Source organism: Pseudopodoces humilis, chromosome 2 (assembly GCF_049639895.1).
Source record: "Pseudopodoces humilis isolate 2021_Gansu_Grassland_sample_001 chromosome 2, ASM4963989v1, whole genome shotgun sequence".
Taxonomy (NCBI): Eukaryota; Metazoa; Chordata; class Aves; order Passeriformes; family Paridae; genus Pseudopodoces; species Pseudopodoces humilis.
The window spans coordinates 65,817,784-65,844,640 of NC_142201.1; the positions used below are offsets into that span (position 1 = coordinate 65,817,784).

Sequence of the window (26,857 nt, forward strand, 5' to 3'; positions counted from 1 at the left end):
GGTCAAACACTAAAGGCTCAGACTTGTAAGTAGGGATAACATATGTGACTGCTGATGAGGATGCTGTCCCAGCTGTCTGCTCCATTCCAGATGCACAGATTAAGGTGTCTGAATCTCTTGTGAAGGAACTACTGAAGAACCTACTGAGCATACAAATTACAGCCCAATTTCAAGACAAACCAGCAATGACTTGTCAAAAAATCCAGAGCTGTGCTTTTAACAGAAACAGCATGGTTGAGATAGACAGCTAGGATTTGTTATCTCATTAGTTACTCCTGTTTGTAAGTCACAGCATGAAGGTTATGGAATACAGGAATAAAAATTTAGTCTCTCAAAGTCTTTAATCAGAAAAAACAGAAAATGTTCTCTCCAAATATTTTAAAAGCATTATTCAAAAACTAGGAGACACAGCTTTATTTTTTTTTACATACATATACTATTTCTTAAACACCCATAATGAGTTACTGTTTCAGATCTTCATAAATTATTCAAGCTGCAACTGTTTAAAGACAGCTAACTTATTAACCTGGCATTGAGATGAAATAATTAACTTCCTTGAGGCCTAACAACAAACAGCAACAGTAATCAAAATCTACTAAATAAATAATAAAGCTTTATCTAGGCAATTGTTTTAATTTCCATTGTGCAGAGCTGTTTATTAAAATACAAGTCTAATAATACAGTATTTTAAAAGAATAATTATTTTTGCAAAATGCCAATTCGAGCTTGTTAATTGGAAGTATTTGAATTCAAAATTAATAGAAGCCTGAAGTTTTACATCTCCTGCAAGTTTTTTGGTACAGATTTATTTTTCCACCTATCACCCAGAAGTAAAGCATAAGTTAAGAAGAAGCATATATCTAGCTTTACCTTAATGTTGTTCTTAAGACCTGAAAGACATGACAGGCCAATCAGTTGATATGCCTTGTCTGGTGTATAAACAATTATTCCTATCCCCAAGTACAGCTTGTATTGATGAAATAAACATTTGCCAAGGGGCATGGCTATGAATGCTATAGAATTTTTAATAGAGACCATGTTTATAATACTATCAAATAAATACTGAAGTAATCTTAACTTTGATCTTTTTTGTTCCTGGGAATTTTTGTTAAAGCCAAAAAGCCAGCTTGGCAAGTAAATCAAAACTTTTCTATTTATACTTTATTTTTGACAGTCAAGAGGTTCTTCAGAAGTATAGAAACATTCTTCTATAAAACATCCCAAAATACATCAGCATGACCTAGTGATTTATTTTGGTCTCTGAAAATATTATACTAGAAGAAGCAGACGTGACATTGGATAAAAAAAAAAAGAAAAAAAGATGACACCAAATTATAACTTCTTTGTTTTCCATCTTGAAATAAACTGCTATTTTTGAGGGTTCTGACAAACAAGTAGGATATACTCTAAAAAATTTTTGCATACAAAGTGTTTGGCAGTCTGTTACTCTGGATATACTTTTTAATGTTTTCCTTCCTTTTGCCTACTTAATCTGTTACACAATTCTGTGTGACAGTCATGAGATACAGATGCTTTTCCCTCGTCTGCAGCACAAATCTGGGACATGACCATGTGTATCTTCTGCATTTTTCATGCACATTTACACTTCAGTTGCTGTTGTACAGTAAGTATGACTCCCTATAGGGATATTCTTTAAAAATATATTACAGAATGTGTATTTGGCTGTATTTTGGGTGTGTGTTCTTGAATACTACAGTTAAAGAAAAATCAGCAGCAGGAGTTTAATAAATTTATACAACCCTCCTCCACTTTTCTGTGTAGAATCACCATAAGGAATTACAATCTTCAACCTTGCTAATTAAGCAGATTTTATACTTTACATGTTCATTGGAGGTTGTTGGTTTGGAGGTTTTTTCGAGACTTTATTACCACAGTTTGTATGGATGATGGGAAATGAGAAAGGAGTTCAAACCCATCTATCATGACACCAGAAAGGAAAGCTTACTGATTCAGCACTGAATTGGACAGTCGATGCGGGGAGGAATTATATACCTGGGAACAGAGGGATGTGCTGCTCTCCCTCCATAGCATGGGTAACTAAATTTCCTGATCCAAGAAAGCACAAGTGTGAAATGCAAACTGTGAGTTGAGAAAAGACAAAATTCTAAGAATAGTTCAAAAGTGGGACAAAGGGGGACAAAACGGAGCTGGATACAGTCTATACCTGGCTTTGAAGGTAATTTGGTGATAGCATTTTTTGGTTTACTTTCTCTAAGCTGTAAATCTCGATAATTAGGAATATTTTGTGGAAAAGTTCAGTGACACATGTCCTTGGAAAGAGTGCATTTTGAAGAGCTGTTGAAAAGTCACATATGGCTTAAGAACCATGGCATAAGTCATTTCACCCTCAGAGATTCTCCAAATTCTAATGTCCAAAGCGGGCAAAAATATAGTTTACTCTCTTTGTTCTTCACCAGTTTCATACTTTTGTAACCTCTCAATTCATTTAGCTGCTCCAGATCTCCCCTGAGTAGCTCAATAGACATCTTGTTTGAAAATGCTGAGAAGCTGATGATCACCTTATCTTTGAGAACTGCTTTTTCTACAGGGACCAAAGTACCTGTGTGACCTCAAAATTTGTTTTCCTTTCTTGCAATCTGGGAGACATAGTTCAATTACTGGGAAGTTAATACCAGCAATTAACAGTTGTAATTTACTGGAAGATTAAGGTTGTCAAATTATGTGAAATGATAGCTGAGTTGAGTTTCTTTTATCTAACTTAAGATGTCAACATTATTGACATTCAACTAATCAACCCAGACCCATTCCGCAGGCAATGGAGAGAACTACTTTCACCTTGGGAAAGGCTGGGAGATAGGATAGAAATCCTAGTGCTCTTGTATCAATTAACCAAGGTCTCAACACTACAGAAAGTAAAAAGCCTGGGTTTCTCATAAAAAAAATCTGATGAGATTTGTGTGAATTGTTGAGGGAAGGATCACGTCAGAGAACACACAAGACTGAGTGAAATCCAAGAGGCAGGATTCAGAAAATGTAGAATTATAGGCTATTTGGGTCCTGTTAAATGAGACAAATGGAGAATGTGGCCGACTGACTTGTCCCAGTGTTATTTTACTGGGAGTAAAAGTAACATGGAGGTATCTTTTCGTCATCTGATTAACCCCATAAAGGGAGTCCTGAAAGATAAACCAGGCAAAAGCTACAGAAATAATCATCTTTGTGTAAATTGATAAAAAATTATTCAAAATTCCACTTTTGAAGAATGGGCTTATCATTTTATTGCTATAAAATGGAAATGGACAATCAGGGGGTTAGCATTCAAAACCCCCGGATTCATACTGTAAATGCCTTAATTGAACTGATATCAAATAATGAGCATAAATAATAGAAATTCAGGAAACAAAAGCTATATAAATTCAACCAATAAACAAAGGCCTGACACAATCAAAAACCAGACTATATCATTAAAGCAATTGAAAAAGTCTTACAGTTAAACACTTAAAACTGGAGCACTCTTTATTATATATAATTCAAAATAAAATATCAAGACTATTATTCTGGAGAGACTGAATCTCCGGGGTAGTATATAATTATTTTAATGGAAGAAATATAATTTTTTAGGCTCAATTATAAAAGGGAGTCTGTTAAGTATAAGCTTATACAAAATCCTATTAATGTCAACAAGATATTTAAAATTAGATATGTTTCGGGAACTATTCTAGGGGCTTAATTCCACCAAAATCTGAAAAAACATTTTATGCTGATAGTAGAATATCAATGCACTTTTCTATACAACAGATTCAAAAGTGATTAGCAAAGATATATAGAATATTCTGTTTATTACATTAAAATAGGACTTTAGTTGAGGTTATTTTGTTAAATTTTTTCCTGCTCTTTTTTTAAGAAGGAAACTACTAAACACAAAAGACAAACAGTAACAAGCTTCCAAGATGCCCAGCAAAAAATTGATTTAATTGACACCAGTGTGAAGAGCTGCTAAATCACTCTGAAAGATTACTAAACTGTTTTACAGAAAATAAATGTAGAGTTTATTCTCATCTCCTGCCTTAAAGGACTTTTAATTAAATTCATAAGTCTTGTACAGTTCTAGAATAGCTTTTGCCTAGTATATCAGACTTTATTTAAGAAACCAAAGCAACCTGTGAGCAGGTTGGTTAATACACATGGCAGGCCTGTACTCTGCATTGCTCAATAGCTATGTTATTTTTTTTCTAATGTATAAGTGAACTAGTCACAGTGATCAAAGTCTGATCAGCAGAAGACAAAATAGTTCAGTTCTTTATTTTGTTCTGTTGATGGATACTTATAGAACACGACCTTCCATAAGTCTTTCTTTTTCCTTACCATCTCAATTAAATTGATTTAGTCACACTCATATTATCATTGACTTGAAGCACCCTTTTCTTTCTGCAGATGCTCTGCAGTTAGTGATGTGGGTCCAAATTGCACATACAAACTAAGGTACAAAATGTATCAGATCTACTATCATTCTAACAGCAATATCCTCCCCTAGAGCAATAAAGCTGAATTATGGACCAACATTTCTTTCTAGTTTAGCATTTAGTCTGTCTAAAGTTTCTTGTGTGGTTTTGCAGAGAAACAAAAAGGCACACACAAAAATGTGTTCCCAAATAAGGAAATAAGCAAATAAGGATTCTGCGTCAATGTATCTTAAACCATGAAAATATATGTAATACTTCCTTTATTTAGCTTCAGGAAGACCTTTGGAAAATGACACTCTACCATGACATCTATGTAAAATGCTATGAAAATACTCTAGCGTTACTCTCCACCACACTAAAAACTGTGTTATGAATTAATCCCAGAGAGGAACTCAAACAAGCTGTATAGCTCAACAGATAAATAATTACAGAAAACACTATTAACAACTCCAGTGTGTCTCTGACTGTAGTGATTTAGAAGGCAGTATGATTTGGAATTTATACCCTATCAGTAATCACAGTTGCCAAAATTTATTTACGATAGAGTGTTGGTGCTTTCTGACCAGCCTTTAACCAGCAGCAGGAGCATTGGTCCTTGAACAACAAAACCCTCTTTGCTGATAACATAAATATCTGCACAGGCCTCAGCATGGCTGGTACAGCAGACAAGAAGCAAATTAAAAATCTCACATTCGAGGAAACATGATGTCCAGTACTGACTCTCAATAATACATCTTTCTAATAGTTCTTTTATTTATAATACTTAGTGCTTTCACTATAAATGTTTATAAATATTTATAAAAACTGTTCAGTGAACATCTCTTGCTTGCAACAGGCTTATGAAATTAAACAGAAAGAAAGCAATCAGGTCAGATCATTGCTCTTTCTGATATTAAATACTTTTCTGGTGTGAGATCATAATTTTTTTCAAAAATAAAATCTGTGCTCTACCTTTGCTTCATATGAGAATATTGACATCATACCAAAATTAAAAAAAAAAAATTAAAAATTAGTGTAATATAGTCTTAATACTTCTAAAGCACCAGCAGGCATTAGGACTATATGGAAATTTGTAGAAAGACAAAGATGAATCTCTCCTTGCTTTAAGAAGTCTTACTTGCTAGATTAATTTTTTGCCTAAGAGTGCTCAAGGTATATGCACAAGGGGAGAATCATGTCCGCTTTCCCTTATTTTCAAGTAATATTTGAAGAAAAGTTCTTTTTAATTTTCTCATTGTGTATCAAAACAATAAAGGAACCACCATTCATCACTGTGAATTACATGTACACCCTAAATGCCAAAATCCAAAGGCAAAATTGTGAATGCCATTCACAACATAACATCATGACTGCAATGATATGGTGATACTCTCAAAGCCTGTGACAACAGATCAAAATGATTTTTTACAGGCTTTGCCAAAAAGTGTTTCTCTCTCAAACATATGCACAAATAATACTTGTGCCTAGACCATTACAGCTGATTCTGTTTGAGAGAAAATACAATCATACAAGAAAAGCTATGGTGGACTGAGCATGCTTCCCCCATGAATCACCAAAGTTTTGTGGAACACTGTCAGCCTTTTCTGATAATGCCAGCTCATTTTAAACTAGTAAAACATTAATTGGAATGGGGAATGAAAGAGCTATGACCATAGAATTACAATCTGGCTCAGACACAGGCTCATCTCTTTAAACACTGCTCCAGTTCTTTATGCTTTTCCCCGTCTGAAAACAGTGAATCAGTGAGGAAGGTTTAGTCATTCCCAGCTGGCTTCCTTTTGCCAATAAAGCCACAACCTGGCTGGCACATTACAGTTGCAGGAAGGAGGGTGGGTGGGAATGAGACAGAAACAACTACATATGTGTAACATTCTCTTCTCTCTGACTATTACACAAAGTAAAATAGCTCCAGCAGAAAGGATTAACAGAGACCTGCCCCCAAATAAGCTACAACCTGCTAGAGGAGCCTCCAGGAAGGAAAAAAAGGCCATTTTGGAGCCTCGCAGCTAAAGAACAGAGACATAACTGAGAAGCATATGATAGTGATGTTTAATATTATAAATGGCACCAAGATGGTGAGTTGATAACAAGGACGCACTGTTTCTCATAAGAAAAGGCCTAGAGAGAACATAGAGTTATCAAGCAAAAAGTTCAAAACAAACGGTACACTCTGTGTGAATTTCTCACACGACATACTCAAGGGTATGGGGTGTAGGGTACTCCATGCTATGTGATATTGTGGTCAGCCGAAGTTTAAATGAGTTCTTAAAAGGATAAGACATTTCCTTTCACAGATGGGAAAAAATCCACCAAAAGTTATTAAACTCAAGGATATCACCTCTGGTTCAGGAAGTCCCTGAGCTACAATTTGCTGAAAGCTGGGAGGATATGCTGGGGGAGTATCATGGTAAAGTCACCTGGGGAAATACTAAACTCCTCCCCAGGCCTCCTCTGCTGGCAGCTGACAAATATTGGAGTAGCTAGCAGGCGTGTAATCCTATTCTTGCAGTTTGCTGCTATATGCTTTTTTACTGTTATTTTGGGGCTGATTGCCCACTGCCATTAAATAGCCCCACATCAACTAGGTCTGAATAAATTTGCTTTCCCAGGTTAACAGCAGTACTAAGTAACTTGTGACATTGCTCAGCTAACGAGCATAGGGCAGAATGTTTTCAGCAGAAGGATTTAGGCTCTGTAATTATTCTTTAGTAGAAGGTTTCACACAAAGGATAAGACATACTTACACATACTAAAAAATTCATAGGTCTTGAAATATAAACTAGCTTCTAATATAAAACTCCCTAAGCTTATGAGCTTTTAATTTTCTCCAATGTCATCTAGTTCTTACATTCACAGCCATGTTGCAAGTATTATTCTGTAACATTTGGATAAGTTGACTGTTTTATAATCTTACCCTTTATTCTTTTTGACTAAGTGCAGTGAATACAACTGTATGCTGTTAAGTAGGGGAAATTGATAAACCCATGAAAGGAATTCACCAGGTTTCATCAATATTATGGTAGTTTGCTAGTATAAAAGACAAATCAACCTAGCTGCACTTCAAATGATATAATATAGAATACAATTTTTTTTATATATTTTTGGATAAAAAATACCCCTTTTTTGTTGCCATTCTTTAAACAGAGATATGAATATGATTACAAAGCAGCTGAGTCAGACAGTAAACTTTCTATGATATGTATAGTCTAAGAACAGTTTGGAAGGAATGTCTTTAACAACTAAACTCCATGGGATTAGACAGCAATGAAAATGTTACAAGTAAAATACTTTCAGAATTTAGTATGTAACTGAAAATTGTGAACCAAAAAGAAATGTGAAGTTAAACAAAAGGAAAAAATTAGTATACTTAAGGCAGCGGTTGATCCATTTAAAAACCACCACTTTATCTGTTCTCTTTTCCTTTGCAAAATCCAATAAACTGCCATTATATTCCTTTTAAATGGTTCCATTACAAGGATTCTATAACAACAGACTAATCTCTTGATAATTATAATAAATGCCTGTAATCAAAGCAGGAACCACTTAAAATAAAGAGAAAGGCTGTTTTCCATCAAACTCATTGTAGTTCTGTGACCTTTGGAGCATTGAGCTACATCATACGCTGCCACCTCTAACTGCAGCATAGCTTTCCTACCAATCTTGCTCAAATAAAAATAAAAAGGACGCAAGATCAATGGAAATGTGGATTGACACATGGTAAGCGTTCTTACTTTCCAGCTCTGAGACTTGTAGAACATAAAAACCTCAATTCGCAAGATTCCAAAGGCTCAAAGCTGGCAGGATGCAGGCAGCAGCTCTTTCACGGGCTTCCCTTCAGGAGGGAAAGGGGAAAGAACCAGAGCGGTATTTTAAAAGATCATGCTATGGCAGTGTGAGCTGTATATCACAAGTAATGCTTAAGAAAGTATTACTTTTCAGAAAGAAGGGACATTTTATCACAAAACTCGATATTGTATTCACATGAACAAACAATGTTTTCCAGAGATCATTTAGGAAACCAAAGGCTGATAAAATTACGGGAAATGACTATATATGATCAGAATGGCTTTCATCTGCATTTTGTTAGACCCAGCATTGATTTCACTTTTCAGCTGTGAACAGCAAGAGGCCAGCTGTGGCCAAGGGAGAGAGCAAGCAATGAACCAGGGTCACAATAGAGGCTGAGTTGTCAGAAAATTTAACACTTTTAACGACTAAATCTCAGCAAAAAATCTTCGAGTTACAACCACTTGAAAATTATATCCAGCGGGTCCCACAAACTGTCAGAGAATAGGAGATTTAATTTATGACAAAGTAAAACCTTTGAACTCTAGTTATGTGAATAAACAGCATTATAAGGGGAAAACAAACAAAGCAAGGAAAATATAAAATACATCGCCTTCAAGGCAGAAACAACTACATTTTACTTCCTATTCCCAGATGTGTTAAGGGGAAATTTATGACAGGAGACTGAAAAGCAAGATTCCCATTGTGAAACCCTTCACATTTATTTAACTAAGCACAATCATTGAAAATGACCTTTATCCAAACCCTTCACAGCTGTCTTAAAATGATCTAAAACTATTGCCAGATTTTCTTTAACTAACATTACTTAACAAAAAGTCATTACCCCAGGGCCATATTACACTACTGGCAAGTAAACACAAATCCATTTTAAACTACATGATACGAAATTTTAATGAAATATTGATAACAAATTGAAAACTCCCTATTAAAAAGGTGCCAAACAATACAAATCATCTCAGTTTTCTGTTCCAGCAGTAAATACCATTTCCCTATTTCTGATAACGTATTTATCACCTATTAGAGATACATATAAAGAGAAATATGGCTACTGCTTAAAAAAAAATCTTACATTTAAAACTGCTATTAAATGATGTGTCAAAATTATTTTTAAATGAAACTGCTCTAGCAGCATATAGTGAAAAAATATCATCATCTGTTCTCGAAAGGCAGCGCATGCAGGGTGTACATTACTGTATAAAATTAAAGGGCTACTGACAATAAATTCATATGGCAGTTTTCATTGCAGTACACTAATAATTCAACAGTGCATTAATAACATTTGGTTCCAAGACTTAAAAAGCACTGTGTCAAAACGATGAACACCTTAATATTTTTCCTTTTTTTTTTCTTTCTTTCTTTTATTTTTTTTTTTTTTTTTCACATGAATACTAAGCATTAAGATTAAAAGACTGTTGCAGGAGCTGGCTTCCTGCAGGTCCAGGTCAACTGACAGGGATTAGGTAAGAAAAAAGAAGCCATACTTGTGGATTCAGAACAGAATAGCTTAGTTTAAAATAACAGTATAGAGCCACATTTAATGTAGGTGCATACTGTGGGATGGGGAGGAGAGGACTGTATTAAGGGGCTGGTTAGTTCAGTAAATCATGGCTTTAAGATAAAGATGATTACGGTGATTCCTTGGTGTGAGAGGAGAAGGGTACAGGAGGTTCATTTCACCACCAAGTAATTATGCTGACCCAGAGTGTTACCATTTATCATGGCTGAAAGATGACACTCACTGCTAGCCAAGGGAAACTGCTAGTCAAATGCTTCCATCTAGATCAATATACACCACATTTTTCTACAGCCAAAAGTAATTATACAACAGCAAACTTCACAATCAATAACCGCTCGAGCTAACTTATATTCTGCTGTACGGACATGGAGGTATGGCAATGTTAACTTCCACTGAGCACTACTGCATGTGACCCAAATTAAAGAGTTTCCCCCCACCATCACAAAGGATTTTGTTATTTTCTAAGAAAATGTGTATCCTGTTTCCTCTGTCATTAAAAACAAAGAACATCCATGCAGGTTTTAAGGACCTGCAGCTGAAACAGATGTCTGTGTTAACATTTCATAAAGTCTCACAACACAAAATAAAAAAGAAAATCAGTCAATTAAAGAAAAATCAATCATCCTAACCATTGAAAGCTGAAATAGTTTCTGAGGCATTAGTTTCTAAAAGCTGCAGTTGAAGACCTGACCTTTGTGAACTCAAGAGATCAGAAAAGGGAGAAACATATATACCTGAAGTATTAAATCAATGTCATTTTCAGTATTACACACAGAAACATATTCATATTTGTTTACACAGAGATGTGCACACAGCATTACCATCAAGCCAGCTAGTACACAAAATTAGGCTTTAAGAGTTTAGATTTTGTTTCAAAATATATCTAAATGTCAGTTTTGACAACTGCTTTCAAAAAGGCAGAGCCTAGTCTTATAAACCAATCTAACCCATCAAGAAAGGTTAGAGGGAAGAAAAAAATCACTACTTCAGTAAAAAAAAAAATTTGACATCCAATTTTCAAGCTGATTTATCAGTGGAAAGCTAAAATTGATAGTTTGCCATTACTGGATAGCAGGCTGTCTAAGAAAGCTGTTACAAAGCCTTTCATTTTGATTTAGCCACATGGATCAATACAAACCTATACTGTTTCAATTTTACAAATATTGATTTTCTGATATAACCTCTGCAGGAGGACATTCATCACCTGCCATACTAAAAAATATTGAAATTTATTTTGTAAACTTTGATTCTCAGCAAAAAATAGCATTCTACTGAGTGAAGTAGATTATATTCTTTCCAGATAACAGCTAATCACTGCTAAAATGTATTTTGAGTAATAACCTTTTGCCTTTCCATTTCAGTCTGACTAACACTGGTAACCCTTTAACTGGATTCATACCAGAGAAGATCATAAAAGTTCCCTTTGTCTTCTCATCAAGTATCTTGAGATTCCTAGCGATTTTAGTTTCCAGAACACAAAAAACCTTCAAGTTTAAATATTCACTATTTTGCTTCCCAAATCTAGAAACACTTAATGCTTCAGGAGGATGATGATTTCTTTTTTTAAGATACCAAAGAAAAAATAAATTCTCTAAGTATAAACAGCTATTTAATGAAACAAAGATCTTTATATATTTATACAATACTATTTTCATAGGCTGTTCTATTCTGCATATTGTGCTAAGAGCTGTTATTCCTCAGCATTCAAAACATACTATTTTTATATGTTATTTGCTCATCTATAGGTATTGATTTTTATGCCAGCACATTCAAACTGATACAAATACTGAATTAATTTTTAAAAAATGTTTAACTTTGTAAGACAATTCTAATTATATAGCTTTTCTTATTCCAAATTATTTCATCAAGCACAAGTAACTATTTAATTAAAAAAAATATTCAAAGTTTGAACCAATTACTTTCTTTATTCCCATTTTTCCTAATCCTGAAAAGCCCTCTTATGAGCTGTTTAAGACATTTCTGAGTGCCACATTGTTTGCTCTGGTAAATACAGATACACTATCCAGCCAGGGCAGCAATACAGAGAAGACACTGAACAGGTTTTAGGGGGAAACACACCATGGATAAAAGTGTAAGGTAATTTTCTCAGCAGTATATGAGAAATAAATAGAAAAGCCATGATCCTGTGTTGGAAGGATACTGTCCAGGGACAAGATTTAGGAAAGAACTAATTGAGGGTTTAGATTAGTAAGTGCATATTCAGAACTTGCTGGTAACACAATGCCATTTAGATTGCTGCTTACTAAACAAAACTGTGAAAAATTCCTAAATCATTAAGTTAGAAACTAAGAGAAATTCCTGAAAAGCAATATTTTCATCATGTAGACAATGAACAATAAATTCTAAACTTTCTTTGTAAATTTAATGTCATGAAACCAGTGTTGAATTTCTTTGTAGACTTAAGGCTCAATATGGATTGTGTGTACATTTATGTAATACAAGATATTATTATCTTTAGCATTTTGATATTAAACCCGTCTTCCCACATGTACCTGAAATCAAATAATACCAGACATCAAAATACCTTTAAAAAAAAAAAAAAAAGAAAAAAAAGAAAATTCGTACCACAAAAATTCTGTAAGCCACAGAGGTGGGAGAGAAAACCACAGAAAAGAATCAGAATCATTCAACTGAATACAAGAGTAAGAAGCTCGCTAGTCAAATCAGGTGTGCCTATTCATTCTGTTCCAAAAATGCCAGAAACAGATCTTAAGAGCAATGGTAATAGCTTATGCAGCTAGAATGGATTCTATATGAGCCATCACACAAATCTTGTTATGCTGATGCTGGTTCAGATGATGATGACTTAACCATCAAAGCAGTGAACACAGTGAACCTGAGACACAGAAAAACCTAAAGAACTACACAACTAAAACATGTTTAACAATAAAGCAAAACAGTACTAAATATTTAGGACCATTCTCTTAAAAGAAAGGACACTTATTAAGCTCTACTTTTAGTGCTTTTCCTCAACAGATTTCAAATCACAGTGTTAGCAGTGTACCATGATTCATGTGTTACAGATGGGGAAAACAAGGCTAGATAAAGACTCATATGATTTATCCAGTGTTGAGATGTCACCTCACTGGCACCACCAAGATTATAACTTCATTATTTAGGGCATAAAATGACTGCTTGCACAGCTAAAGTAAGAGTCTTGTTCTCCCATATGAACTGTTCTGTGAATTCAGGTGGGGAGAATAGGTGTAATGTTCGGTATGTCTTAGTTGGAAGGACCATGAATTGCTGGTCTGGTTCATTACTGACATTTAGTAAATCCACTATTCCCATAAATTTGTATATTTTCAACAAATATTTAAAGTAATACAAGAATTTTGAAGAATTTTAATTCCAATATCCGTATGTTACTCACTTTTTAAAAAATCCACCATTTTTAAAATAGAATTATTTTCATAACATAACAAAAAATTCATCTTCATTCAAAATAGTATTTAATAATTTCTCTCCTAACAGGGAAGGAAATGAAATTAAACAGTTTTAAAATTTTGTTTCTAGAGAAAAAGTAAGGCTTTCTTGGTCTCTGGGGGGCTTTTTTTTTTTTTTGAGGGGGTTTATTTTGACGTTTGTTTTTTTATGTAATGAATAAACAAAGGAAAAACACAGAGGTAAAATATCTCCTTGACACTTGGGCTGCCATTGTCTAATAACAACAACAAATAAGTAAAAAATACAGCATTTGTAGTGAATGTGGTTAAAGATCCTTCCTTTTACTAAGGCTTTTCTGTATCTAACAGTATTCAGTACAATAAGAAAAAGACCTTCTGAAAAGTAATGATGGTGATTATCCATATAATGGCTGTAGCATGCAAATATACAGTGGCCATGTAAAGAACAAAAATCAGGCAGCAACTTTGCAATGCTTAAGGGCTTAATATTTTACTGCACCAGAATTAATGGAAAAGTTAATGTAGCATTGAAAAACAGTGAGCTGCTCAGCTGCTGCTACTGCTGCAGAACACTTAGATCATGGAAATAACACATCATTTTTTTCACTCCTATTGCTTTCCTGACTCACAGATAAACAGCTCTCACCCACCCTCAAAATCACATGCAAAATATTCCTGCATTACCCAAGAATGCTTAAGAAATATGCCCAAGCATATAATTTCTAAGACTGAAAATGCAAATAAATAATTACACCACAAAACTAAAAATAATTAAGCAGCAGTGCTGAAGAAAATCTCAGACTCTGTAACTTAATTCATACAATGGGACAAATGCATGCATGAGCACAGTCACTTCATGCAGTACACAAATGAAACAGAATGTTGCAGTACTTCTACCTCTTAATTCTTGATTTCAATACATTAAATATCCAGATAAAATAGTCATTTTACATCCCCCCTTTTTTCATCCTGTACTAGAGAGCACAAGCTATGAATGTACCTAACAAAGCATCATTTGCAAACTTCAGTGATCCAAATTTACAGGAAAAATTTTGGAAGGTAAGAAACACCTCGGTACTCTAAATAGAGGCACATAATGGGCTCTAAATTGAGTTGCACAGACAATTATGTTTAGGCAAAAAACAGGAAGAGTCCACAGACCTCACGACAATAAGTCCCCCTTCATTATTTCTGGATGGTTTAAAAAGTTGTTGTGCAAGCATAGAGTAAATCTTGGAATATACCATCAATCTTTTCCTCCTTCAGACAAAGACCCCAAAGGCTCTTTTCATCTTGTTTCAAATGTAAAATATGAAGACATATCACAGCTTAGAATTTCTATTACAACAACTAATCCTTCCTGGAATTCCTAAAAATTCTTACAGCTCATAAAGGACTTCAAACGATAATGTTTCTCCACTGATGTTGGATTAGTAATTTTTTATTTTGTTGCTGATTGCCTTTTTTTACCCATCAGAGGAAGAACAAATTGAACAGTGGTGAACACAGCTACAGAAAGTGAGAAGATTCACCCCTTTCTTTTTTGTTCTCAAAACAGTGAAGAATGTGCTACTATACTGAAATTCAGCTCAAAAGGTAATCCAAATGCTTGGCTGATACTTTATAGTTTCACTATCCATTGTAGACACGATTATAAAATGGAGAGGAAAAGGACCATCGCTTACAGAGCTTTCCTATTTTCTGTCAGATCAAAACCCAGAGGATCTAGGAAGTGACTCTTCAGTCGCACCTAAAACTATTTCTCAGTCAGACAGTATTTGTTAGGTAGAATGAAAATCTTCCTTTCCCTGCCCTACTTCATCTCTTGCCCAAGTGCCTGCAATTTCTGGAGCAGATATAATCATTGAGTTATATGCACACCAATTACATCATTCCCTGACCTACCTTTATGCTTCTCTAATGTTGGTGATGATATTTAACTATGAATTTCTAACAGGGTGTAAAGAGTACCAGTAGCAGGTATGTATCCTGCCTTTTACAACTGGTAATACAGATGAATATGGGGATAAACCAAGAAAAAATCCAGACTATTGCAGCCAATGGAGAGCCTAAGATGTCAATGGCCAGGAATCTCAAATATTTGCTAAGAGATACCCCAAAATTTGCCTGTGATTTAACATCTCATAAATGTTACTGAAACCATGAATGACACAGAGGTCTATAGGTGTTTACTCATTATGGAATGCCCATTGTGACCTTTTAATTTTTATAGCTCAGATTTTGCCTACAGATTTTATGTCTTTTAAAAAACAGTAGAATTACAACTTTACTGTGAGGATTCTGAAAAGTTAAATTTAAGAAAAAAAAAGAAAAGTAAATATATTTTCTTAATCCTAATAGAAAAAAAAAGTTTCTAGAAGTACAGTTTTTTAATTTTAGTGTACACAAATTGATAATTTGTGTATTACTTTTAAAGAAGGGGAATCCTCTAAATAAATACTGCATTGAAAGTGCCACCCTTAGAAATTCAGTGTGACTGAAACAAAGGAGATATTCTAGTACTTTCAAAATAAGGTGTTCCTAAGAAAAGGTCTCTGTTTGAAATTTAGTGGTGTCCAGCAGAACATTTTGAAAGTCCCTGCTGAGCTGCCAGCCACACACTTTCACAGCTTAGCAAAAGGCTATCAAATGATACAGTTACACAGGGAGTACCATAGACAAAATCCAACACAGACCTGTAGATTTAGCTTCTGCAACAAACACACTGAAAATTAATGCACATGGCTTACACTGGATCTCCATTCAGAAAGGAGCATGAATGAATGCCCAATGGAAGCCAGGCACAGCAATTTTTTTATTGTATATGCTTCAGAAAAACATGTCTGTTTCCTTCAAATGAAGATAATATATTCCTTGCCAAGCAAGAACAACACAAACAGCATCATATATCAAAAAAACCAGTCAAAAACTAAGGCTCAGCATACTGATAAGCTAAAAGATTATATACCTCAAAGAAAAATGTAATTTTTATGTATAAAAAAAATTTCATTTTTTTAAAAGACAATTGGTAATATTTCTTTAACACTACTGAACTGTTCATAAATTCTAACCTATCTTTTATGCTAATTTTAATATTTTGGTTTTATTTAATCAGGCTTCAAAACTTTGTAACACCTGCTTTGTTAAAATGTAACAGACCATGTTTTCACTGAGAACATTCCCAGAGAAATTGGCCATTTCACAAATTTCCAATCTGTTTTTTTTTTAAATTTTAATTCCAAGACTGTTCAAAATGAAAGGTAGTGTATACCTGGGAAACAATTAAACAGTTTGTTTATCTGGGTGCTCTAAAAGTATACTAACTGAGCTTTTTACTAATTCATCATGATCTCACATGAACAGATTATTATGAAATAAACTAATTCTTATTCAACCTTGTCTGGCATTTGGCCAAAAAAATGTGTGGTAGCTTTTCACTTCCTCTCATTCTTTCCAGTGCTTCTTAATTTAGATTAAATAATAAAGGATATTAGAATCTGTTTTTGTTTTGGAGATAAAACTTGCTTCTGGCTGCTCTTCTTTTTTGACAGGTTTCACTCAATTTTCATAACTTTTAGCTCTACAGTTCAGTATGAAACTCTACCACTGAAAATAACATCTGAAGTTTACTAAATAAATTTCCTCTACTATTCAGCTGTCATCAGCTTTGAAAACTTCACATTTTATTCATGAATGTAGAAGAGGATAGGGCAATATTCAGTGCAAAAGACTACTATGTGTTTAAAACAAATGCATTGCTACCTAACAGAAATTGGAAACTTTAATGTCTAGATATTAAAAAAATTGAAAGTGAACATTTTTTAATACTGTAACAACACTTACACTCACCATGAGGCAAATATATCACACTTTACTTTCTTCCATGTTTTCACATAGCACAAGATCTATTATGCATAAAAATTATTGCACTCTTATGACAAAGTATCCCAAAGGTTCCAGTAGTTTTTATAAATTGAGCCTAAGAGACATCAAATTTAACTTCCTCTTTATGTACATTTTTATTGCTTCCTACCATAAGTGCAAACATAGCCTCTAGTAAATCATCTAAAGAAATCTCTTTCACATGAATATTTCCTATATTCAGATTGTGACTGTAACAAAACCAAAAGCATCCCCACTCAATAAATATAATTTGATATCAGGAGAAAAGTGAGAAAAACCAGAACAAACAATGGGACTCTGAAAAATTAGGACACTTTATTTTAAGAAATAATTTAAGCAGTAGTGTTTTGGTATTGTGTATAAAGACTGTTTTTCCAAACAATGGTTAGTGCTCTTAAATTAAAAACAGAATATATGTGGTTTATGAATTTTTTGGTGGATTTCCTAATAATCTAAACAATTGGATAATTTGCTACATTACTGGGTTTTAAAATGGTTCAGCACTACTGAATGTTCAATAAATACTTATGGCATAAGACAGTATATTACTGAAGCTGAAACAATCACTGGACTCTGTTTTATTCATCTTCATCTGTTTTATTGAACTACCTGCAGGGAGCTTTATGGCCATACGATCATGTCAAGGTCACAGGATTAAGTGAGCAGTGATGACAGTAAACAAGCCTTTTCTGTATATTTTAAAGGGTCTTACTGAGTTACTTAAAATGCCATAAACATAAATAGTCTCCTATCTCTACAACACATCCATGACAGATGACTTCAAAATATAACACTCCTGAGCAATGGAGCTTTACAACCTATCCAACAGTCCATATTATTGACAACAGATACCAATATACTGGAGAGCCCAAATGCTGGGAGAAGTTTGCAATCTGTCATCTTCAGATATATTGTGTCTCTAAGTGTACTAGAAATAGATCTACAATAGACATCATAACTCTGAGTGAACAGATATCACCACTGAATAAAACCAGAGCTTACAGGTTATGGAAAAATACAGTCATAAAGAAAAGTAAATGCTTTAATAACAAATGTACCAAATCTACATAAGTTATGTAAAATCAGATAATAAAACCAAGCCTATACAGTACTTTCAACCTGAATGATGTAATTAGTCTTTAGAATTATACAGAGCATTACCATATCTATTTTATCAACAAAGAATGTGGCAATAATCAAGTACAGCAATCTCCTTCAATTGTGTTGTGAATCATATTGTGTTTCTGAATCAAAGTAAATCTGTGTAAACTTATTTTTTCACTGTTTTAAAAAGTTAAAGTTAATCAATAAAAAAACCCCAAAGCAACCAAACCAACCAATCAAAAAAAAAAATCTACAAAAAAAACCCCAAAATAACAAAACCAACCAAAATTGATCAATTGAGAGAGAGAGAGAGACATATGCTGGGAATATTTTTCAGAAATCAGAAATGTGAGTTGCCTAAGGATGATCTTCATAGTTTAATATCCATGAATATACAGACTGTGCTAACAAAATGCATAGAGAAACACCAAACCCAAGGAAACCTCCTGCTAAACTACATTAAGGTAAGAGGGAAGGGACAAAACTCTGGTTCTGGCTTCTGTGCCTGAGTAACCATGCTCCTCCTGTACACCTGAAGACAAGTCTTCCTTCTTAGGTGGCACTTGGGAGCAGCAGTTCCATATGCACTTGCCTGTCACTCCCCTGCAGCAATACTGCAAGACAGAGCTCCAAGCACTGGCTTAGGAAAGCTCTAAAATGTTTTGAATGAGGAAGGTGTTCTACCAGAGAGAAATAAAAATTGGAGGGTGGGGAGGGGAGGGAAAGTCATCAAAAGGGTTGATTTTTTTCCCTAGTGTGAAAACAGAGGAGAAAAATAAGCTCAACAACAGAGCAGACAAGAAAAAACAGATCAGTATATTACATAAATTAGCTGATTACACGTTGCCATGAGGAAAAAGGAACTGAGAAGACAAGAGCTAGGTTTAAAACAACGTATAATTAATTCAATTTTTAGCAAAGAAAATGATCCAAAAATGCACATGCAAATTCAACTATAAATCTCTCAAAGACAAGGAACAGGTTTGCTAAGATGTTTGTGGAGTTCCACTTTATACCCCACAAAGAAAGGGCAATGCAAAGGATGTCATTGGGATGTACCACACTACACATTCCTCGGTGCCTGAAGATGATTTAAACTTCAGTTCCTTTTCAAACTTCTCAATTTCTGAAATTATTTGACAATAGTATTGCTGGACATAAATACTTTTCAAATAAAAAAAAGTACAACACATTAAGATTTGAGACAAAGGGAATCAAAATTGTTCCACTGGGTTTTCATTTCTGGTTAAACTTTGTATTTCTATTGTCTCAAGAAATGTCAGAGAAGTCTACCAGAACACTACAGATTTTTCTCTTAGGGAAAAAAAAAAATCTACAGATTGGCATTCATCTTCTGCAATATATTTGACCCATCACATGGGAAAGAACCCTGGATTGTAATGGTACTTAAAAAAGACTTAAGAATAGGCTCTTACCCATTTTTTGTCAGAAAATAAAGAATATGTCAAAGAATTTTCATTTCTGAGAAAATACAGCCTTCCCAGAAGCATAAAATTTTCTGATTCAGAATCTTCAGATCTATGGCTTTTGTTCTTTTTTTATTTTTTGCTTTCTATTCTTACACGGGGACGATGGGAAATCTACTGCTATACTGCACAGGTATTACCAGGTAGACGTGAGGAAAAGCGAGCAAAGTGGTATCTAGCAATGAGAAACTCTTCCCTCATGGTTTCTAATGAATTTCTACTTTTTTTCTAAATTGGAAGCAGGAAAAAAAAGGAGAACAGGTGCTAGAAAAATTGCTTAATATCAGCAAATGTTAGTCCAGTCCTCTGATAACCCCTGCAGAGTTTGCTTCTGCAGCAGGAACTAAGAGGAATACATGAAGGCAGAAGGTACTTTGAAGCCCTACTGAGATATTGAAAATTCAAAATCAAGACTGACTGAATTCCAGATTCCTCAGGAAATCCTGAGCTGAAAAATTCAAGAAGTCTGAGTATTAGGTGGATCCATCATATCTACTTGTCTTATCTTTTTGTTTCTTAATCATTCAGTTACAGTTGAAGGTTACGGGGCTGGATGGACCACAGGTCTGAACCTTTATGGCTGTTCTTGTGACTGGTACCCTGGAAGCTGAACGGCTGCGTGTGCATGGACATGCTAAATCCATGGCCAGACTTTAGGAGGAGCAGAAGTCTCACTCAGTTTGCTAAGGGTAGCATATAAATAAATATAAATATAAATATAAATATAAATATAAATATAAATATAAATATAAATATAAATATAAATATAAATATAAATATAAATATAAATATAAATATAAATATAAATATAAATATAGTGGCAAATTGACTGCATGAAACCTGGTTATGTATTTTGATTACTGTTCCAGTTAAAGAAACTATTGACATCTAAAGATCTGTTGTTCCTAAGTCTTAAATAAAAACAAAATTTACAAAGCTTTCCTTTTTTTTTTCTTAGAGGAACCCCAAATCTAAGCAGAAAAAAAGCAGGAAAAAAAAAAAGACAACAGAAGAAAGAGGAAAAACATCCTCATCATGCAGAAATCATAATGGGAAAGTACAGAAGATGTCCTTCTTTATAATGAAATTAAATGTACTGTATTTCCTAGAGAAAAACAAGTCACTCTATAGAGTTGAGCAAGCCTTTCCTGAGCACCACTTGTTTCTCAACATTTGAAAATATTACCTCTTTCCAAAAAAAATATTTTCTTATGTTGTTTCTTCCAGCTGTGGGAAAAAAGTCCGCAGAACAGCACCACAGTTCAAAGCAACCCTGCACAAGTACGGAACTGAATAAATCTCATATAAGCAAATTGTGCAATTACTTGTACAGCCCATCTCTGGTTATACAGTGCTCCTTTCTTGGCAGGTATCTCTATACTGCAAATATCACCCTACACCTATTATTAGAAAAGGATACAGAATACTTCCATCCCCCTTTTTCCATCATGCTTGTCAAAATCCTCAGCTCCATTAGCAAGAGCTCCTTCAAATTTTCTCTGTCTTCCACCACAGTGGTAAGCAGTCAGGGAGGGAGGAAGAAAGAGGGTATGCAATGGGTGGAGCAGCCACACAGTTGAAAGCATAAAAAAGTTAAAAAAGAAAGTTAAAAAGTGGACTGAAATGTAAATTACTACAATAGAGTGATCAGACTAACAAAATCATCTCACTCACGATTAAATCTTGCTATAAATGGATAACTAATACTGGACTGAAGATATGTTGCTGACACATTTGCTGATTCAAGGTCTCTCAAATACTGTAGTAAATTAAAACCAACAGAAAATATAAAATAATTTTCTTAATATTTTGTTGTGATGAAGTAATCTCAGAACTAAATATCTGGAACTTGTAACAGGATAGCTGATAAACAAGCTAAAAAGTGTGCAGTTCAATCAGACCAACCTTGAAGAATATATTCTACCAAAAAAACCACTAAAATTCCACCGATTCCAGAAACAGAAACTTCATAGTTTTTACAGAGTATGTGGAAAAAAATACAGAACCTTAAAAGGCACTCTAAGAAAGGGCATGTCAAACATGCTTCTGGATCCAGTAGACAGGATCCGGTCATACATCTTTTCCACTGTTCTAAAGCTCCCTTTGTAATTTATGCCTAGCAGTTAAAACGAGCCAGAAATGAATGAATAGCTAAACCAGACTAATCTGATTTGCAGTGGGGGTTAGAAGAGGTTCTGTGCATCTCTGAATTTCTTAAGCCAGCAGCTACTACAGAGATGGAGTCAGAGAATGCCAAAGGATGGCTGTAAGGGAAACAACTTCTTACTAAATTCCCGTGATTTGGTGCCCCTTGCTGTAAACTGGAAACATTTGTTTTAGAAACAGCATTTTTCCAGAATCAACTTATTTAACTGCCAACCCCATAGGCTTGGGAAAAGGAGTTCTCTTTCGGTTCTCATCCCTCTGGCCCCCAGCAGAACCCAATCTCTTCAGAAGCACACACTGCAGGGAGAGATAAAACTAGCTGTCTGGCAAGAAACTTTTCATTTCCAGCCTGTCTCCCTAGACGAATTTGGTCTTCACCACAGAATGAGTTTGACAGCTCTGCCCTCCACCATGAATGATTAATTTGTTATGGGTGTCCAGTTTAACCAAAGATGGATTTGAACAGAAAAAGCCCTGGTATACTTTCTATTTGCTACAGCTGCTTTAATGTAGGTGGAACCTCCTTCATTAAATCACAGAAAGCAAGAGAACCAAGCCTCATTTTTAAATGTCATTTTTCTCATTATAGTAGTCCTTCTGTGAATATCAAAACTGATCATATGAAAATATCTATGACAAGTATTTCATATTTGGATTTTGAAGGCTAATTGGAACTCTGAACTCCTTTTATTTTTCTAAATTGCTTTAAAACTATACAAACTGTAAAGCATATATATATATGTATTTTCAGTATTCTTGAATAAAAGATTTTGAAAAATTGAGGTATCTGATAAAACCAAGGAGCTGAAGTAAGACAGTAACAGCTTATGGGCCAAAACACAGGCATGCACATAGTTGATAAGGAATCTGAACTGTGTGTACAGACAAGTTTTACAAAACTTTTTTTTTTTTTTTTAAAGCGATGTGTATGGGGAGAGACACAGATGGGGAGGAAGAGAAGCACCATATGAAGCTGACAGAGAAGGCAGAAGGAAGCATATGTTGTGACACAAAAACTATAACCCTGAAAAAACTGAGGGTAAGTGCTGGCTTGAAGAAGCTTGGAACACTAAGCTATGAAACACCCTGTTTGATTCTTCCTGATGTTGCAGATTCCCTCTGAACAAGTGACAATGCATCAGGGAAATAACCAGCTCATCAATTTCTCATCTCAATGGGAAAAATCTGCAGAATTTTAATTTTGGTATAATGCTGAAACTAAAAAAGGGGAAAAAACCAAGTATGTTTAGGGTAAGCTATTACAAGGATACCTAAAACTATCAAATTGTCCAAATGCAGGAAGCAGAATTAGTTCTGTTGAAGGGCACAAACAGGATTTATAACAAACTAATGGGATTTATTTTGAAATCTATTATGCCTTATCTGATATATGTAGATGAAAATAAGATGATTCAGTAAATTTCCACTTGTCATAGAGGATTTGATGCTCACACTTGGAAGAAACTGAGAAAAAGAACTTTGGGTTTCTCTTTAAGATATTAAGGGAAAACATTTGTGAAGAAGGAAAGAAGCTAACACTGACAAGCAACAAAAATTAAAGTTTTTTCTCAAATTATTATTTACCAGTTTTAATCAGAAGGAGATGAAAGAGTAAAGAGATTCTCAGACCATTCAAACTACTGATTAATTAACATACAGACAAGAATTTGTTGTACAGAGTTACTGTGTTTGTAGGCATTTATTCAAGTTGTGGAGTACTAGCCTATAATTAATTTCACCTTCATAAATTAATAGCTAATTAGGAAGCAATTGAAATGCAAGTCACCAATTAATTTATGATATTTTTAGTTAAGCTGTTCATATATAACTAGAACCTAACGTAGAATTCAAAGTCTCATATGGTATTTTGTTGGCTCATACCATTCAACTTCATTCTTGTTTCTTCAGACATTTTGGGAAGATTTTATGATAATATATTTAAAATTCGTAATTTACAAATAGTGTGGAATGTAGAATACAGCAAAACATCAGACCTCTTGCTTTTCCTCTCAGTACTAACCTTCTGTGGTTCTTAATAGTCTCTTTGTTTCTTAATGAACAAAGGGTAAGCTTTGTGGCACCTACAGATGAAATAGTAAATGCTGGTTGCTGTTTTCTGCAAAGACACAAAAGCTGGGGAGGTTTAGAAGCTCATTGTGTTGAACTGCAAACACAAGGAATAATTTTCTCTACAGCTGGGCTGGCCATATTTGATGAAATTAAACCATCATATTTTGTAATGTGAGCATCTGAGAAGATGCTTTATCTTGAGAAGATCAAGATGCTTTATCTTGAGAAGAGATAAACAAAAACATACAGGACAGATAGGGCAGTAGGACATGGCCTCAAGTTAGGCCAGGAGAGATTTAGTTTCAATATTGGGAAAAATTTAATCACTAAAAGGGCTGTGAAACATTGGAACAAATTGCCCAGGGAGGTGGGTGTGTCGCCATCCCTGGGGTTGTTTAAAAGACACGTGGGTATGGCATTTAGGGACATCATTTACTGGTGGATTTGGCAGAGTTATGTTAATGATTGGATCCAATAATCTTAGAGGTTATTTTTGAGTGAAATGATCCTATGATTCTATATTTGTACTTTATGCAGCTGCAATTAACAGTAAATTGGTAGCTGCCACTGTGCAGATAGCACACTTATGTCTGCCCAAATATTTTCCCACCTATCTTATCCATTTTGGATGTCAAAAGGCATTGCTATTACACAAGAATTTATTGTGCAGAAGTGATGGCCTATTTCTTACCTTGCTCCATCTGACCCAGAGAAGGATCTCCCTAAATTCACCACTTCAGTGAAGGGTCTCCAGCTCTCAAGCTGAACAGGAGATCAGCAGTGTGTCTTCAGAACTGGGAACACTTTTCCCAATGGAAATTTTAAAATCACTATGGAAATGTGGAAGTCTAGAGTGATGATGTGGTTTTTGTGTGTTTTTAAAGTAACCATGTATTCCAGTGAGGGGGTATGTCTCATGGCACAGAGAAGCATGAGTTTATAAAGAGACTGCTAATGCTGTAACTCCTTGTCAGGAACTAAAAACAGAGACTTGAGTCCTGCTGTGTTTTGTGCCAGCCAAGACTAGAGATGTGCATGGTTTTGGAAGCCATGTCATTTCCATCATATAAAAAGTATTGGAATATTTAATTAAGAACAGTTTTTGCATTCTGTGGCTGAGGAGTTTAATGAGACGCCTCTGCATTTTCAGTCATTAAAGTCTTCTAGACCTGCCCACTGAGTGCCGCTGGTCCCTAGCAAGGCTCAGAGGCTCTTCCATTGAGCATCTCTGTCTCCCTGATGCCATTCCAGTCCTTTCCATTCACAGTCCACTAGTCCCATGACAGAAGGTGCACTTGGTGTGCTGGATCACAAAGCTACCACGGCACACATAGCCAGACTTACAGTGCAAGGCCATTTTCCAACTTTTTTTTCCATTTTGCTCCTGCAAATGGGGGACCCTACTTGGAGATCTTGTATTGTCACCATGTCCCTCTTCTCCAGTTTAAGCCACTGCCTGTGGCTAAAACACAGCCAAGTCAAACACTGCACCAAGCACTGCAAGTGCCAAAAGGGGAAAGCAGCTCTGCTGGCAATTGAGAAGTAGACAACACTGGACAAGCTGTATTACAGGGATGAAATAAGAATTTCCTTCGTTCAGAGTAAGAAATTCCATAGGTTTGTCACAGATACTTTATGTACTACTTTATGGCTCATCAGAAACTATCATAGACCCGAGAGAAAAAAAGCTGCAGCAATGGACTGTTCCCATTTAGGATGCCATAAGCAATCCAGGAGATAGAAGTTATTTGGCCTGAAGAAGACACAGCCTCCTGGAAAAGGTAGTCACCAGGAACTGATTTAAGTCTGCAAAGTGCAGCCATTGACAAAGCTGAGAAAAAACATTATTCAAAATTGTTATTCATTGTTCAAAGACATTAAAAGGAGTGAAAATTGCCTTTATTTTCAGTATGTTCAAGTGTCCAGACACACAGTTTTAAGCCTCAGCTAGAGATAACATGAGCATCCCTAATGGACTAAGCCTGTCTTGAATTAACCATATGACAATTTTCTACTTGTCATTTTTGTCATTTCCACCAGAACGTCTCTGGTGTCAAACAACAGAGTTTCTGTAAGACTGAATTTTCACAATTTTTTACCATCTTATAAAATCAATGCATCTCCATAATCATCCAGGAGAAAGTAATTTCTTTGGAAGAAACAGGGATAATGAACATGAAAAATTTCATTTTTGTTTTAAACATGTTATAACTGCAAGAACCAACTACACAGAATTACAAAAAGAATGGACAGAATATGTGCTATTTATATTAAACCTTATTGCTGACACGTCAAATTTATTACTTGGCAGCTTTTCTAATTGGCTTAAACCCTAACTATATAGTCAATATAAATAAAAATATATTTTCTTAAAGAATATTTATCAAGGAAAAAGTCTTTGTATTATCCATTTAAACTGTGTTTTTCCTGAAAAGCTTTATCAGAAGTAAAATGGAACTTTCTGTTCTTCTCTGCATGATTCAGAGCAGACAAAGAGGAATTTAAATAGAAAATCAAGCTGTAAAATTTTGTTTATCTGGGAGGAGGACTTGATTTCCTTTGTTTGAGTCGTTCCGCTCTAAGTAAATAACCAAGTATTTGTGGCTAGAATGCACAAACAAGAGAGAGACTTTGCAGACTCTACTTTCAGACAGGGTACTCACATGACAGGCCCAGGTTCAAGACCTTGCTCTGGATGAAGGAAAGGAGCAATTTCAGCTCGAGCCTTCCACATGAGGGTCAGCACTTTAGCCACTGGCTATTTTTGTGACTCAGAAGAGCAAGGCTCTTCTTTTTGGCATGATGTATGAAAACATTTAATTTCACTGCTGTGTTGAATAGAATGAACATTTTTCAAACCAGGACTCAATACAGCTCTGAATAAAACCTCAAATACTGTATCAGTAACATACTTAAGAAATTATATATTTT

General features: G+C 34.8%; 1 protein-coding gene across 7 annotated transcripts in view; it reads right to left on the bottom strand.

Moving 5' to 3' along the window:
• NBEA (neurobeachin) overlaps positions 1–26,857 on the bottom strand; it is a 460,815-nt gene that overhangs the window by 192,288 nt on the left and 241,670 nt on the right. The gene's annotated exons all lie outside the window — the stretch shown is intronic.